The sequence below is a fragment of the Cupressus sempervirens genome, chromosome 5 (assembly GCF_028749045.1).
Source record: "Cupressus sempervirens isolate cs-2001-9-10 chromosome 5, ASM2874904v1, whole genome shotgun sequence".
NCBI lineage: Eukaryota > Viridiplantae > Streptophyta > Pinopsida > Cupressales > Cupressaceae > Cupressus > Cupressus sempervirens.
In genome coordinates, this window is record NC_143122.1 from 200,596,389 (window position 1) to 200,607,509 (window position 11,121).

At 35.0% G+C, this 11,121-nt stretch overlaps 1 pseudogene; it reads left to right on the plus strand.

The window, feature by feature from the left end:
- Positions 1-1,091: 1,091 nt before the first annotated feature.
- On the plus strand, positions 1,092-1,852 carry LOC149555103 (glucan endo-1,3-beta-glucosidase 11 pseudogene; annotated as a pseudogene).
- The last annotated feature ends 9,269 nt before the right edge of the window (positions 1,853-11,121 follow it).

The window sequence follows — 11,121 nt, forward strand, 5'->3', positions numbered from 1 at the left end:
GTCACTTTCAAACCACATAATTAGGTCAGTATATAGCTTATTCTAATCAGAGAAATCTTTTCACCCTTATTCAAAATTCACATCATACCCATCATATATGCATGTGAAACATATGAGATAACACCATAAGAAGTTTATAATGTGATATTATAATAAAAAAATGCAATGTAGCACCATAACTCAATCATCATAAGAAATTTATCAATTACACATTAAAAAATATCATGGAAAATCATGTATTCAACACATCCGATAAGTAGGGTGAACGATAAATGGTCACAAAATCAAGTGTATGAAAACAATATGGACTAAAAAATATATATCTAGTTACTTCTAACGTCATTGAGGCAACAAGAAGGTTTAATGAAGTAATTGCATCTGCTAGATTTTCAATTCAAATAACTAGGAAGTAATCTCATTTCCTTTTCTTAATCAAGCAAGAAATTAGCAAACCTAAAGAGCACATTTCCACTAACAATTTTCAGTCTAAGCCATCTCATACACGTGAAATCAATAACAATATCAAGAAAGTTGTGATGTGCTACTAGAGACACCAATTTGATAATGACATAAAGTTACAATTATAACTGAATGTTGAAAGGATAACTTTGTCCCCATGTGCTCCAATAATGGTATGGGCATTATAGAGTTGAAAATTAACACTCTAATAAAGAAGTTAAAATTTAACACTCAAGATTGGTTCAACATAATACAGAAAGATTATTTTTCAATTTTCATCTAATTTCACCTTGTTTTCTTTTCAAGAATAAGTAGTATCTCCTATGAACAACATAGCTATAGTATTCAAAGATTGTAATAAAGAAAATCAATTTTAGAAATGTGTTCATCTATACTCAGCACACTTCATAGAATAATGAATGTACTAGTTTAGTTTATAAATAAATATGAAGTTTCATCATATATTAGGATAGTAAAAAATTGTATATGAAGTCTTATTTTATATAAGAAATTAGTGGAAATGTATCCATAATAACAAGGACTATAGAGATTATAATTACAAATTAGTACCCAACTATCAAGGCTACCATTCCACCTATTTAAGCATTTATTCACTGCATTAACTCCCACAAATGACATCCAACAGTTGCACTATGGGACTCGTATTTGCTATCTATGCCTTGCTACTCTTGTGTTCCAAAACAGAGAGTTTGTCAATAGAGGGAAACAACACAATAGGCATAAACTACAAGAAATTAGTAGACAACATACCTTCACCAATGAAAGTAGCAGAATTATTATAAGGAAACAAGATGAAAAAAAATGAAACTGTATGACTCAAACTTAGAAATTCTTTAGGCATGCGCCAAGAAAGACATACAACTATGGTTGGGCATTGGAAATGAGAATGTAGTAGGGTTGATTACAACACAAGGGGTGTTGGCATGGCTAAATCAGAATTTGACTCCATATTTACCAGATACAAAGATTTTTGGTATTTTTGTGGAAACAAAGTCTACACTGATTCTAATGCATAGCTCAGTGTTAATCTGGTGCCAGCAATGTCGAACATACATTTCGCACTTTTTAGCCTCAGATTGGACACTTCTATCAAAGTATCCACTGCCCATTCTATTGGTGTTCTTGGTAGCAGTTACCCACTATCTGTTGGTGCTTTTAGAGAGGACTTGCAAGCCTTATAACACCACTCTTGGAATTTTTGGCAATAATTGGTTCCCCATTTTGGATCAATTCCTATCCATTCTTTGCCTACAAGGACAACTCAAGGAAGATTTTATTGGACTATGTGTTTTTCAAGCCTAACGAAAGGCTAGTACATCATGTTTACAAACAAAAACATCCTGCTATATACTCTTCAAACACACCAAGATGACTGAAATTTTTAGAGGAGCTAAACATAAGCCAAAGCACCATCAAAATGCTCCATTCCTAAAATTATTCAACACAAAATGGACATCCACAACTAAAATTTCAACATATTTAAAACCCAAATCCAAACAAAACCCAACTCAAATCACTATAAATTTTCACAAGAAAACCCAAAAAGCTACAAAATTATTTGTTTGTCTATTTCTATCTAGATTAACCAATCAAATGGCTAGGTACACAAGGAGTTACTATTTCTTGAAAACAATCATCATAGTATTTAGAATAGCATGAACAATTGATAATATTTTATATGAAACACAAGACCAAAAACTAAAAACTTTTCAATGCAAGAAGCACCTGGTAATTCCAATGATTTCTAATATTTCTTCTAGATATACCTTTGGTCATCCAACTTGCAATCATTCTCCCTTCTTTTAGTGTTGTCCCCTCATGTATCTTAACCACTTTAAGAAGTCTTCCCCCCAAAACTCATGTTGGGATGGTATTAGGAAGAACTCCTACAAGATGGGGATGGTAGCTCTGTAATCATCATCCATCATTTTGATTTGTAACCATCACAACCCTAAAATTCTTGAATTATTCATTTAACAATTTTAATTTCTATTAACCAAAGTAAATTAGTATCTAGTAAAAGAGCCAGGTGGCAGCACAAGCATCCCTTTATTCGGGTATGGGAAGAGCGAGCTGTAACAACTTGATGAGTCCTTTGGGGAACTACACCACCTTTTTTTGCACATTTTAGGCTTTATCCACTTGTGCCTTCTATGATGTGTTTTTCTCTATTGGTGGTTTTTAGATTTCCAGGCAGTTTGAAGTCAATTATGAGCAGTGTTTTGACCACTTTTGGTGGGTTCAAGACTTTGGGACAGAGGTTTCAAAGGGGGATGTCTTGTGCTTTAACGATTATTTTTATAATAAAAATCTATTTACCACATGCTATTCTATTAAGCCATTTTGTTTTTTTCTGTTGGAGTTATTATTGGTTGGGAGGAAACATTCCTTTCTATAGGGTGTGCACATTGAATTCCTCGATGTCAACACCCTTTAATTTTGGTGCCCTTTTTAGGTTTTGCAAGTTGTTAATTGGAAGTTGTCTCACCCGCCTTAGTTTTCCATACTTCAAGAACATGATTGGTGGTCTTCAAATGAAAATGGACATGTTGGCCCACCACTAGGCTCTCCCTACTCCATCACTCTACATCAACAGCATTGAAACCATTTTTTCCAACTTTTTTGGTGGTTTGGCCATGAATAATGGTTTTGGCACTTCTGAAGGAGGCTTTGAAATTTTGAAGGGGATATTGGGCCCTTTCACTTGCATTTTTTCCTATGTATGCCTTTGGGGATTTTATTCTACACATGCTTGTCTTTGGCACATGTGGATTTATTATCTTGGCCACTAGTTATTTTTACTAGCTCCAGCATGTTTCCCAATGAAGTTGACTTTCATCAACCTTTTTTGCTCATTTTTTGGCTATTGGATGATTTTCTATCTTTTTTTGTAAATTGGATTTTTTTTTGCCTATTAGATCATTTTCTAGCATTTTTTGCCTTGATGGTCATTTGAACATCAAATTTATTCTCGTCACATGCTGACATCTATAATACATCAGCATTCTTATTTTCCCTTCAAGATTTTTTTGTACCTACCTTCATATTTTTGCTCATATCTTTAGCATGCAAACTCTAGTTTGTGAAAAGAAGATATCTTGGATAGCTGGCTCTGAGCATGTCTTAGTGGCACATGTTTTTTTTTTCAGTTTTGATGTTTTCTTTGTGGTATTTTCTACTATCTAAGTTAGGGGTACAACTTTGCACTTTGGGAGACATATCTTGATCATCCAATCTCCAATTTGGGAATTCTATATATCATTGGAAAGGTCTTTCAGAGATCATTATAGTGATGTTGATTGTTTTGCCATATTCTTCTCCAAACACATTGTATTCATTTTTTTTGCATTGTTACATTTTGGTGGATATCTTAGCTATTTCAAGTCTAGGGATCAATTTTCTTACTTAAGGTATTTTTCATGAATTGTATTATTTGTTTTATTAGCACTATGTCTCTTTTGGTCTATTTAGACATCATTTGTATGCATTCTTGCAAATGGACTAAGATAAAGTGCCATATTCCATCTATATTTTTGTTTTAGTTATTTTGCCTTGTTTTTCCTTCTAATTTGAGCAATGTCATCTGAGGACGCTCATATATATTACTATAATCTAAATATTCACCATATCTTATGACTTATTGTACATGCACTACTCTAATTAAAGTGCCATGTGGGGTTGAATTTTTGCCTTTGTTTGCCATCTTCCTTTTTCTATTTTATCTTCTATGACATTAGCCACATGATGTATCTAAGATCGATCACCCTAGTACACACATATGTATTCTTTTATGGATCTTGACCATCATTCCTTGACATGCAATTATTTTGGCCCACTTTTCCAGTTGCATGTCACTTAACCCTTGTCAGTAGTATGGGGTGTTATGTTGATTCTATTATTTTCTTAGTTCGATTGAGTGAGCTATGTATTCATTATTTGATCCTATGTACTAGGAAATTTTAGTGTCTAGATACCTATGTATTTCAGTAAGGTGGATCATTAACCACATAGACATTCTTTCATTCCCATTTTTAGAGGCCATGAAGATACCTTCCATCTTTGATTGATTAGCTCTACAAACTTAGTCTTCTCTACTTGGTCATGTTCTATATAGTGGAGGTTCTTCAGATCAACATTTTGGTAGTGTTTACAACTTCATGATTTAGTAGTGTTCTTCATGATCATCTTTTGTTCCTATCTTCTCAAAAATTCCCTAGTTTGGAGGCTTCTTTAGTCCTTTGCTAGTTCTTTTCAACGTTATTTTCATTTCTTTTTGGAGTAGGGTTTTTCACATGTGGTTTTCCTTTATTTCTCCTCTTTTTAGAGATTTGGTTGTGCTTGCATATCTCATGAGGCTTTGTTAGCAAGACCTAAACTTACTTTTAGTAGTAGTTTCTAGGTTTTTAGCTGCTCTCTAAGTTTATCTTAAAGGGTAGTGTTAAAGTAATTAGAAATTTCCTAATTAACTCTAATTTTCTTAAGATAAACTTTAGGCATCTAATGTTTAATTCTTTTATTAATTATTATGATGTAACATAGGTTTCAATATCCTTTATAAGGATGATCCCTCATTATAAAAATTAATTCAATTTTGATAATAGAAATCTCTCAATTTTCTCATCAAGAATATCTCATCTATGGATTTGAAAATTCCAGCCTTCATAGCTTTTGCTTCTCTCTTTCTATGATAGGTGTTTTCATACTGGTAATTCCTAGGAGTTGTGGGGTTGATCTTTCATCAACTTCAGCAAATATTCAAAGCTTTTAAAACTAGACACCAAAGTAAAAAATTTGAGCCATCTTTAACAAAGTGATATAGTGGAAGCAAGCATTTCACTAGTGTTTCCAATTTTATCTTAATTAAAAAGGACATCTTCTTTCTTGTGCATAATATCAATATAAATAAAATACCTTCACATCTTAGCTTCCAATAAAAATCAACTAAAAACATAATTTTTCTTTTTGTTGAGAAAAATTGATTCCCAAGTCTTGATAAAAAAAAGTCATCATGTCATACATATTTTATTTTAACCACTTAAAAGTATGCTAAGTCATTATGAACAATCTAATATATAATTAGTAATGTGTTGTCTCACAAGTTGAAACAAATTAACCCTAAAACATATTTTACAACATAATATATACTAGATCAAAATAAAATAAAACCCTTCATAATATATATTATCAATTTTAATCATCAATTCTCAAGTTATGGATGCATAGAGATTGTATGGAAAAGGTAAACTTACATGAAGAACTTCAATGGAAATATCTACAATGGATTTCATAATAACAATATTCATTAGGAAAACCATTACACAAGGATTGGAGCTGAAGAAAAAATAATTAAAATAACAAGTTTTAGTGCTGCAACTTTTTGTTTCCTACTTGATTTATTTTTTGAATTTGGATGAGTTTGGAGACTCTTGATGGGCCAAGCCTAGTCTTGAATCCCTGCCTAGACCTGCATCTTGTTTTGACTATGACTGTGGTTACCCAAGGGAATGTTGATGTTGCTCATCCTATTGGGAGGATGCTAGTAGAGTCAACAACTCTGTTTGGGGGCCAAGAGTTTCAAACAAGCCATACAAGTGCTCTGTTGGTGGGCCAGGAGATTCAAGCAAGTCATACTAAGGCTCTAGGTTGAAAGGAAGTTGTTCTTGGAGAGAAAGTAGCTAATACCTTCTTGGAAGCTCCTAAAGTGATCAGTGGTGAGGAGGGGGTGGAAATAGTGATACTAGGTAGTTTGGTTGATAGTGAGTCAACTAATTTGAATCTTTGCCTCATAGGTAGATTTGTTTTGTTCCACCCATTGATTGAGATGGTCAGGAAGTGGGTTAGTTAGAAATGGAAGTTGAAGGGGAGTTTAATGGTTTTGGCCATGTTGGGAGGCCTATTTTTCTTTAAATTCAAAGCAACAAAAGACATGACAATGCTAATGGTTGGTTCTTGGTCATATGGTAAGCATGGCCTAGTGGTAGCAAAGTAGCATCCAATGTTGGACCCAAAAAAAGAGCTAAATAAGATGGCTCCAGTTTGGGTCAGGTTACCAAGCCTTCCACTCATGTTTTGGGATGAGAGGTTCCTAAAATCCATTAGGGATTCCTTTGGGCACTTTGTAGCTATGGATATGGTAACTTTGCAGAGGTCCTAGCTAGTCTTTGCAAGGTTTAGTGTAAATATGGCAGTGGGAACTAACTTACCAAATTCTATTACATTAAGCTCAAAGTGGGTAACAAGATTTAGCTCATCATTTATGAGAATGTAAGTTTATTTTGCTAGAAATGCTTACCATTGGGGCATTTGATTTTAGATTGTAAGAAGCTAGATAGGTTAGCTAAGGAGAATGTTGAGGGTGTTATAGAATGGAGGGATCCTCTCAAGACTCAAGGGTAGAGGGTATTGGCTTTCTTGATCATGATGGCAAGGTGGTGATTCCCCCTCCTAGGAAGGAGCTAGAAGTGAAGGTCTCTCAAGAGAAATGGAAAAGAGGTTGTATTCCCTTACTAGGAAGGAGCAAGAAGATAACCCTCATGCCATGATGGGGAGGGTTAGGATGGAAGAGTTGGAGGGGAAGTCTAGTTTGGTTTGAGACCCAGAGACTCTTTGCATACAAGAAGGAGAGTTGGGAGGTTTGGAGGACGGGGAAATTTCTTTTCCCTTTCTACAAGGTATTGAGGAGCTCCTTAGTACCCCTTCGAGGAACTTGGTGATTGAGGAGGTTTATAGAGGAAATATAGATAAGGCCTTGGGGAATAGCAAGGAGAACAACTTGAACGTGGAGGAGGTCACCAAGGTCCTTTGTTGAAATGAGGATGAGAAATCAAACAAGATTGTGGATTATCTAGCCCAGCTAGACCATATGGAAGGGAAGTACCAAACTCAAAGAAGAATGAAAAGAGTTTCAAGGAAACCTATGATGGTAGTGGAATTGAAGTTGGATGTAGGGAAGTTAGGAAAAAAAAATTAAAAAAGTGAAGCAGATGGCAAGGGAGGTGGCAAGTGGTAGGTAGACCACTTTGGAATCCTTGTCAAAAGGTAGAAAATGATTATTCTATTATGGAACATGAGGGGGTTAAACAAACCTCATAAGCAGTTTGACTAAAATAGTAGATGGAAAACCAAAAAATTGATATCTTACTCATCCAAGAGGTTAAAATGACTATGATTAATTTAAATAATATTGCAAATTATGTTTGGCTAGGAGAAAATCTTTGCTATAGTGAAGCAGAAGGTCCATCAGGAGGTGTGACTACCTTCTAGAACCTAGATGCTGGTAATGGAAGTTTAATCTATAGTTCTAAGTTCTATCTTATAACTAAACATAAGATGAGAGATAAGACTTGGAATATTGTTAATGTGTATGCTCCCAATACTAGAAGTGGAAGGCACAGCTTATGGGAGGAGCTATCTATTTTTCTCTCTCAAAATAAGAATACCTTTTGTATGGGAGATTTTAACTCCCCTCTATAGCTTTTGAAGAAAATTGGATTATGATAGATTTTTATGATAGTATGAAAGACTTGGCTGATTTTATAAATAATAATGACTTATTGGATATGGATATGCATTCATGTGGTCGAATAATAGGACGGGTGATGACCTCATTCAAGTCAAACTAGATAGACTTTTGGTCCTGGCTAGATGGAAAATATTAACTTCCTCTTCTCTTTCGGAACTACTTAGGATAGTCTCAAACCATGCCCCTATCCTTTTTAGCTAGAAGGAAGATCCCCTGGGGGAGCCAAGACCCTATAGATATGAAATAATGTGGCAATCCCATATTGACTTCAGATCTAGGGTGGTTGAATGGTGGGGGATTAGAATTGAAGGAACGACAATGAATAGACTCTCTATTAAGCTGGAGAATGTAAAATGAAATGTGCAACCCTAGAAGAAAAAATATTTTGGTGATATCTTCAAGACTAAGGTTGAGGTGGAAAGGAAGTTAGTCAAGCTCTAGAAAGTTATGGGGGAAGGCATACCCATGGACAACATTATCCAAGAGGAGGATAAATACAAAAAATTGTGGAAGGAAATGATGGTAAGGGGGGAGACTTATTGGAAGCAGAGGTCTAGGGTGTTATGGCTCAAAGTGGGTGACAAGAATACTATGTTTTTTCATAGATTTGTCTCAATTCAAGGTAGAGAAACACAATTGATAACATCAAAGATGACACTAATGTGAAATTATTTAAGCCTGAGGAGACAAGGAGCTAGGCAATGGCTTACTTCAAAAATTCTTACCTGGAAGAGAAAGAGACTTTAGAGTAGAGGATAGGCAATGGCTGATCGATTTGATGCCCAACATGATATTGGTTGAAGAGAATGAGGAGTTAGTACAAATGGTGACTGAGGAGGAAGTCCATAGAGCAGTTTTCTCTATGAAAGCTCATAAATCCCCGAGACCAAATGGTTTCCCACTAACATTCTTTTAGCACTTTTGGGAGGTTATCAAGTTGGACCTCCTTCAGGTGACCCATGATTTTTTTATAACTAAGAAGCTTCTTAAATGACTCAATGAATTTTTTATTGTACTAATTCCCAAGGTGAAAGACCCAAAGGTCCTTTTTGATTTTAGGCTAATCAGTCTATGTAACACTACTTACAAGATATTCTCTAAAATCCTGGTGAATAGATTGAAGCAAGTACTGCATAAGTTCATAGGAAAAACCCAAAGCAAGTTTTTCCTAGGGCGAAAAATCCTAGATGCTACTATAACAATGCATGAAGTCTTGCATTCTATGGAGAAAAGTGGTAATCCTGGTATGGCCTTGAAACTCAACATCTCTAAAGCTTATGATAGGATTAATTGGACCTACTTGTATAAAGTTATGGAAAGGATAGGCCTTAGTCTGAAGGTTATTAGAGTAGTGAAGTCGATGGTGGAAACTGTCAATTATTGTGCGATGGTTAATGGGTCATATTGGGGAAATTTTGGTGGGGAGAGAGGACTTAGGCAAGGTGACCCTATCTCTCCCTACCTATTTATTATGATTGCTGAAATCCTAGGTAGAGCATTTATGAGAAAGTTTGAGGGGGGATAATCAAGGCCATTAAACCTACTTCCACTCTACCTCTTGAAGTGATTCAACAATTTGTGAATGACACCTTTCTTAGTGGGGAGTCCTCGGTGAGTGAAGCCAAAGCTTAGAAGTTAGTGTTGGAGATATATGCAGTGAATGTAGTTCAAAAGATCAATTTCTAAAAAAGCAAGCTGTTCTTCTTTAATAACCCCCTAACCTACAACAGAGGATTTTTAATATTTTAGATTGCAACATTGTTGAGTTACTGGATATTTATCTTGGTCTCCCATTAACCATGAAAGATGTGAATAACTAATTTTAGAATGGGATTATGGAAATAATGGAGAAAAATCTAATTAGATGGAAGGGTAAAACCCTTAGTAGTGCAAACAAGTTGCAACTACTGATTTCCTCCCTCCAAGGATTACCAGTGTATTTCCTGTCCTTATTTAAAATTACTCAGTGTATGGTGAATAAATTGGATAAAATTCAATGTAACTTCCTTTGGTCTAGAGGGAATGAGAAGATTAAAATAAGTTTTGTCAACTAGGAAATGGTTTGTAAACCAAAACAAAAAGGTGGATTGCAAGTAAGGAGGATAACTAATTTGAACAATGTACTTCTCACTAAGATGGGGTGGAACCTAATGAAGGGAGAAGCTAATTGGTGTAATATTATGAGAGCTAAGTACCTTGGAAATTCGATGTTCTCTCACTACACCTAGAGAAATGATCTTCCTATGGGCTGCAAAATTTGGGGAAATATTGTGAGAAATAGAACCCTTTTGAAGGAGGGTGTTAAGTGGATTGTGGGGAATGGTAACCAAATTAATTTTTGGGAGGATCCATGGCTTATAGATAAATCTTTAATAAAAACTAAGTTTAGGTCTCTCATGTATTACCTGTAGGACTAGGGGGTGGAATGGTAGCTGATTTTATTTGTCAAGGAAGAAGGTGGAAAAAGGTGAAGCTACAACAAAATATAATGGTTAGAAGGGAGCTAATTGAAGAGCTAAATTATTTGTTGGAGAAGTACATAATCCTAGGAAGAGACAAGATTTATGAATTCATTTGGAAGGCTACCTCAATAGGAGAGTTCTTAGTTAAATCTACTTACAAATTAATGGTCGACAAAATCCTTGAAGCTAATGACTAGGGAAATGTTTCATTTAATCACTTAATCTTGAAGATCAATATTTTTTGGTGGACCACCATTTGTGGAAAAATTCTCACTATTGACAACTTGATAATGTGAGGTTTTCAATTATAAAATAGATTTCATATGTGTAAGATGGAGGAAGAAAATATCAACCACTTATTCTTGCATTGTAGGTATGCATCAAAGGTGTGGGAGAAAATTCTTTAGATGTTAGAGGTGAACTAGGTGTTTAATGTGGACATGGGGCAATTGGTAATGAACTGGCAAGGCCCCTCTACCCACCCCCTCCTTATTTGTCTATGGAAGATCATTCCCCCCCATGTATGTTGGGCTATTTGGAAAGAGCATAATAATAGGTTGTTTAGAAATGAGGAGAGAGGATGTTGTTGTGGTGGAAAGGATCTATAAATTGATAGTCAAGAACATTAGTTGCACCAAGTGGAGAAAAAAATCATTT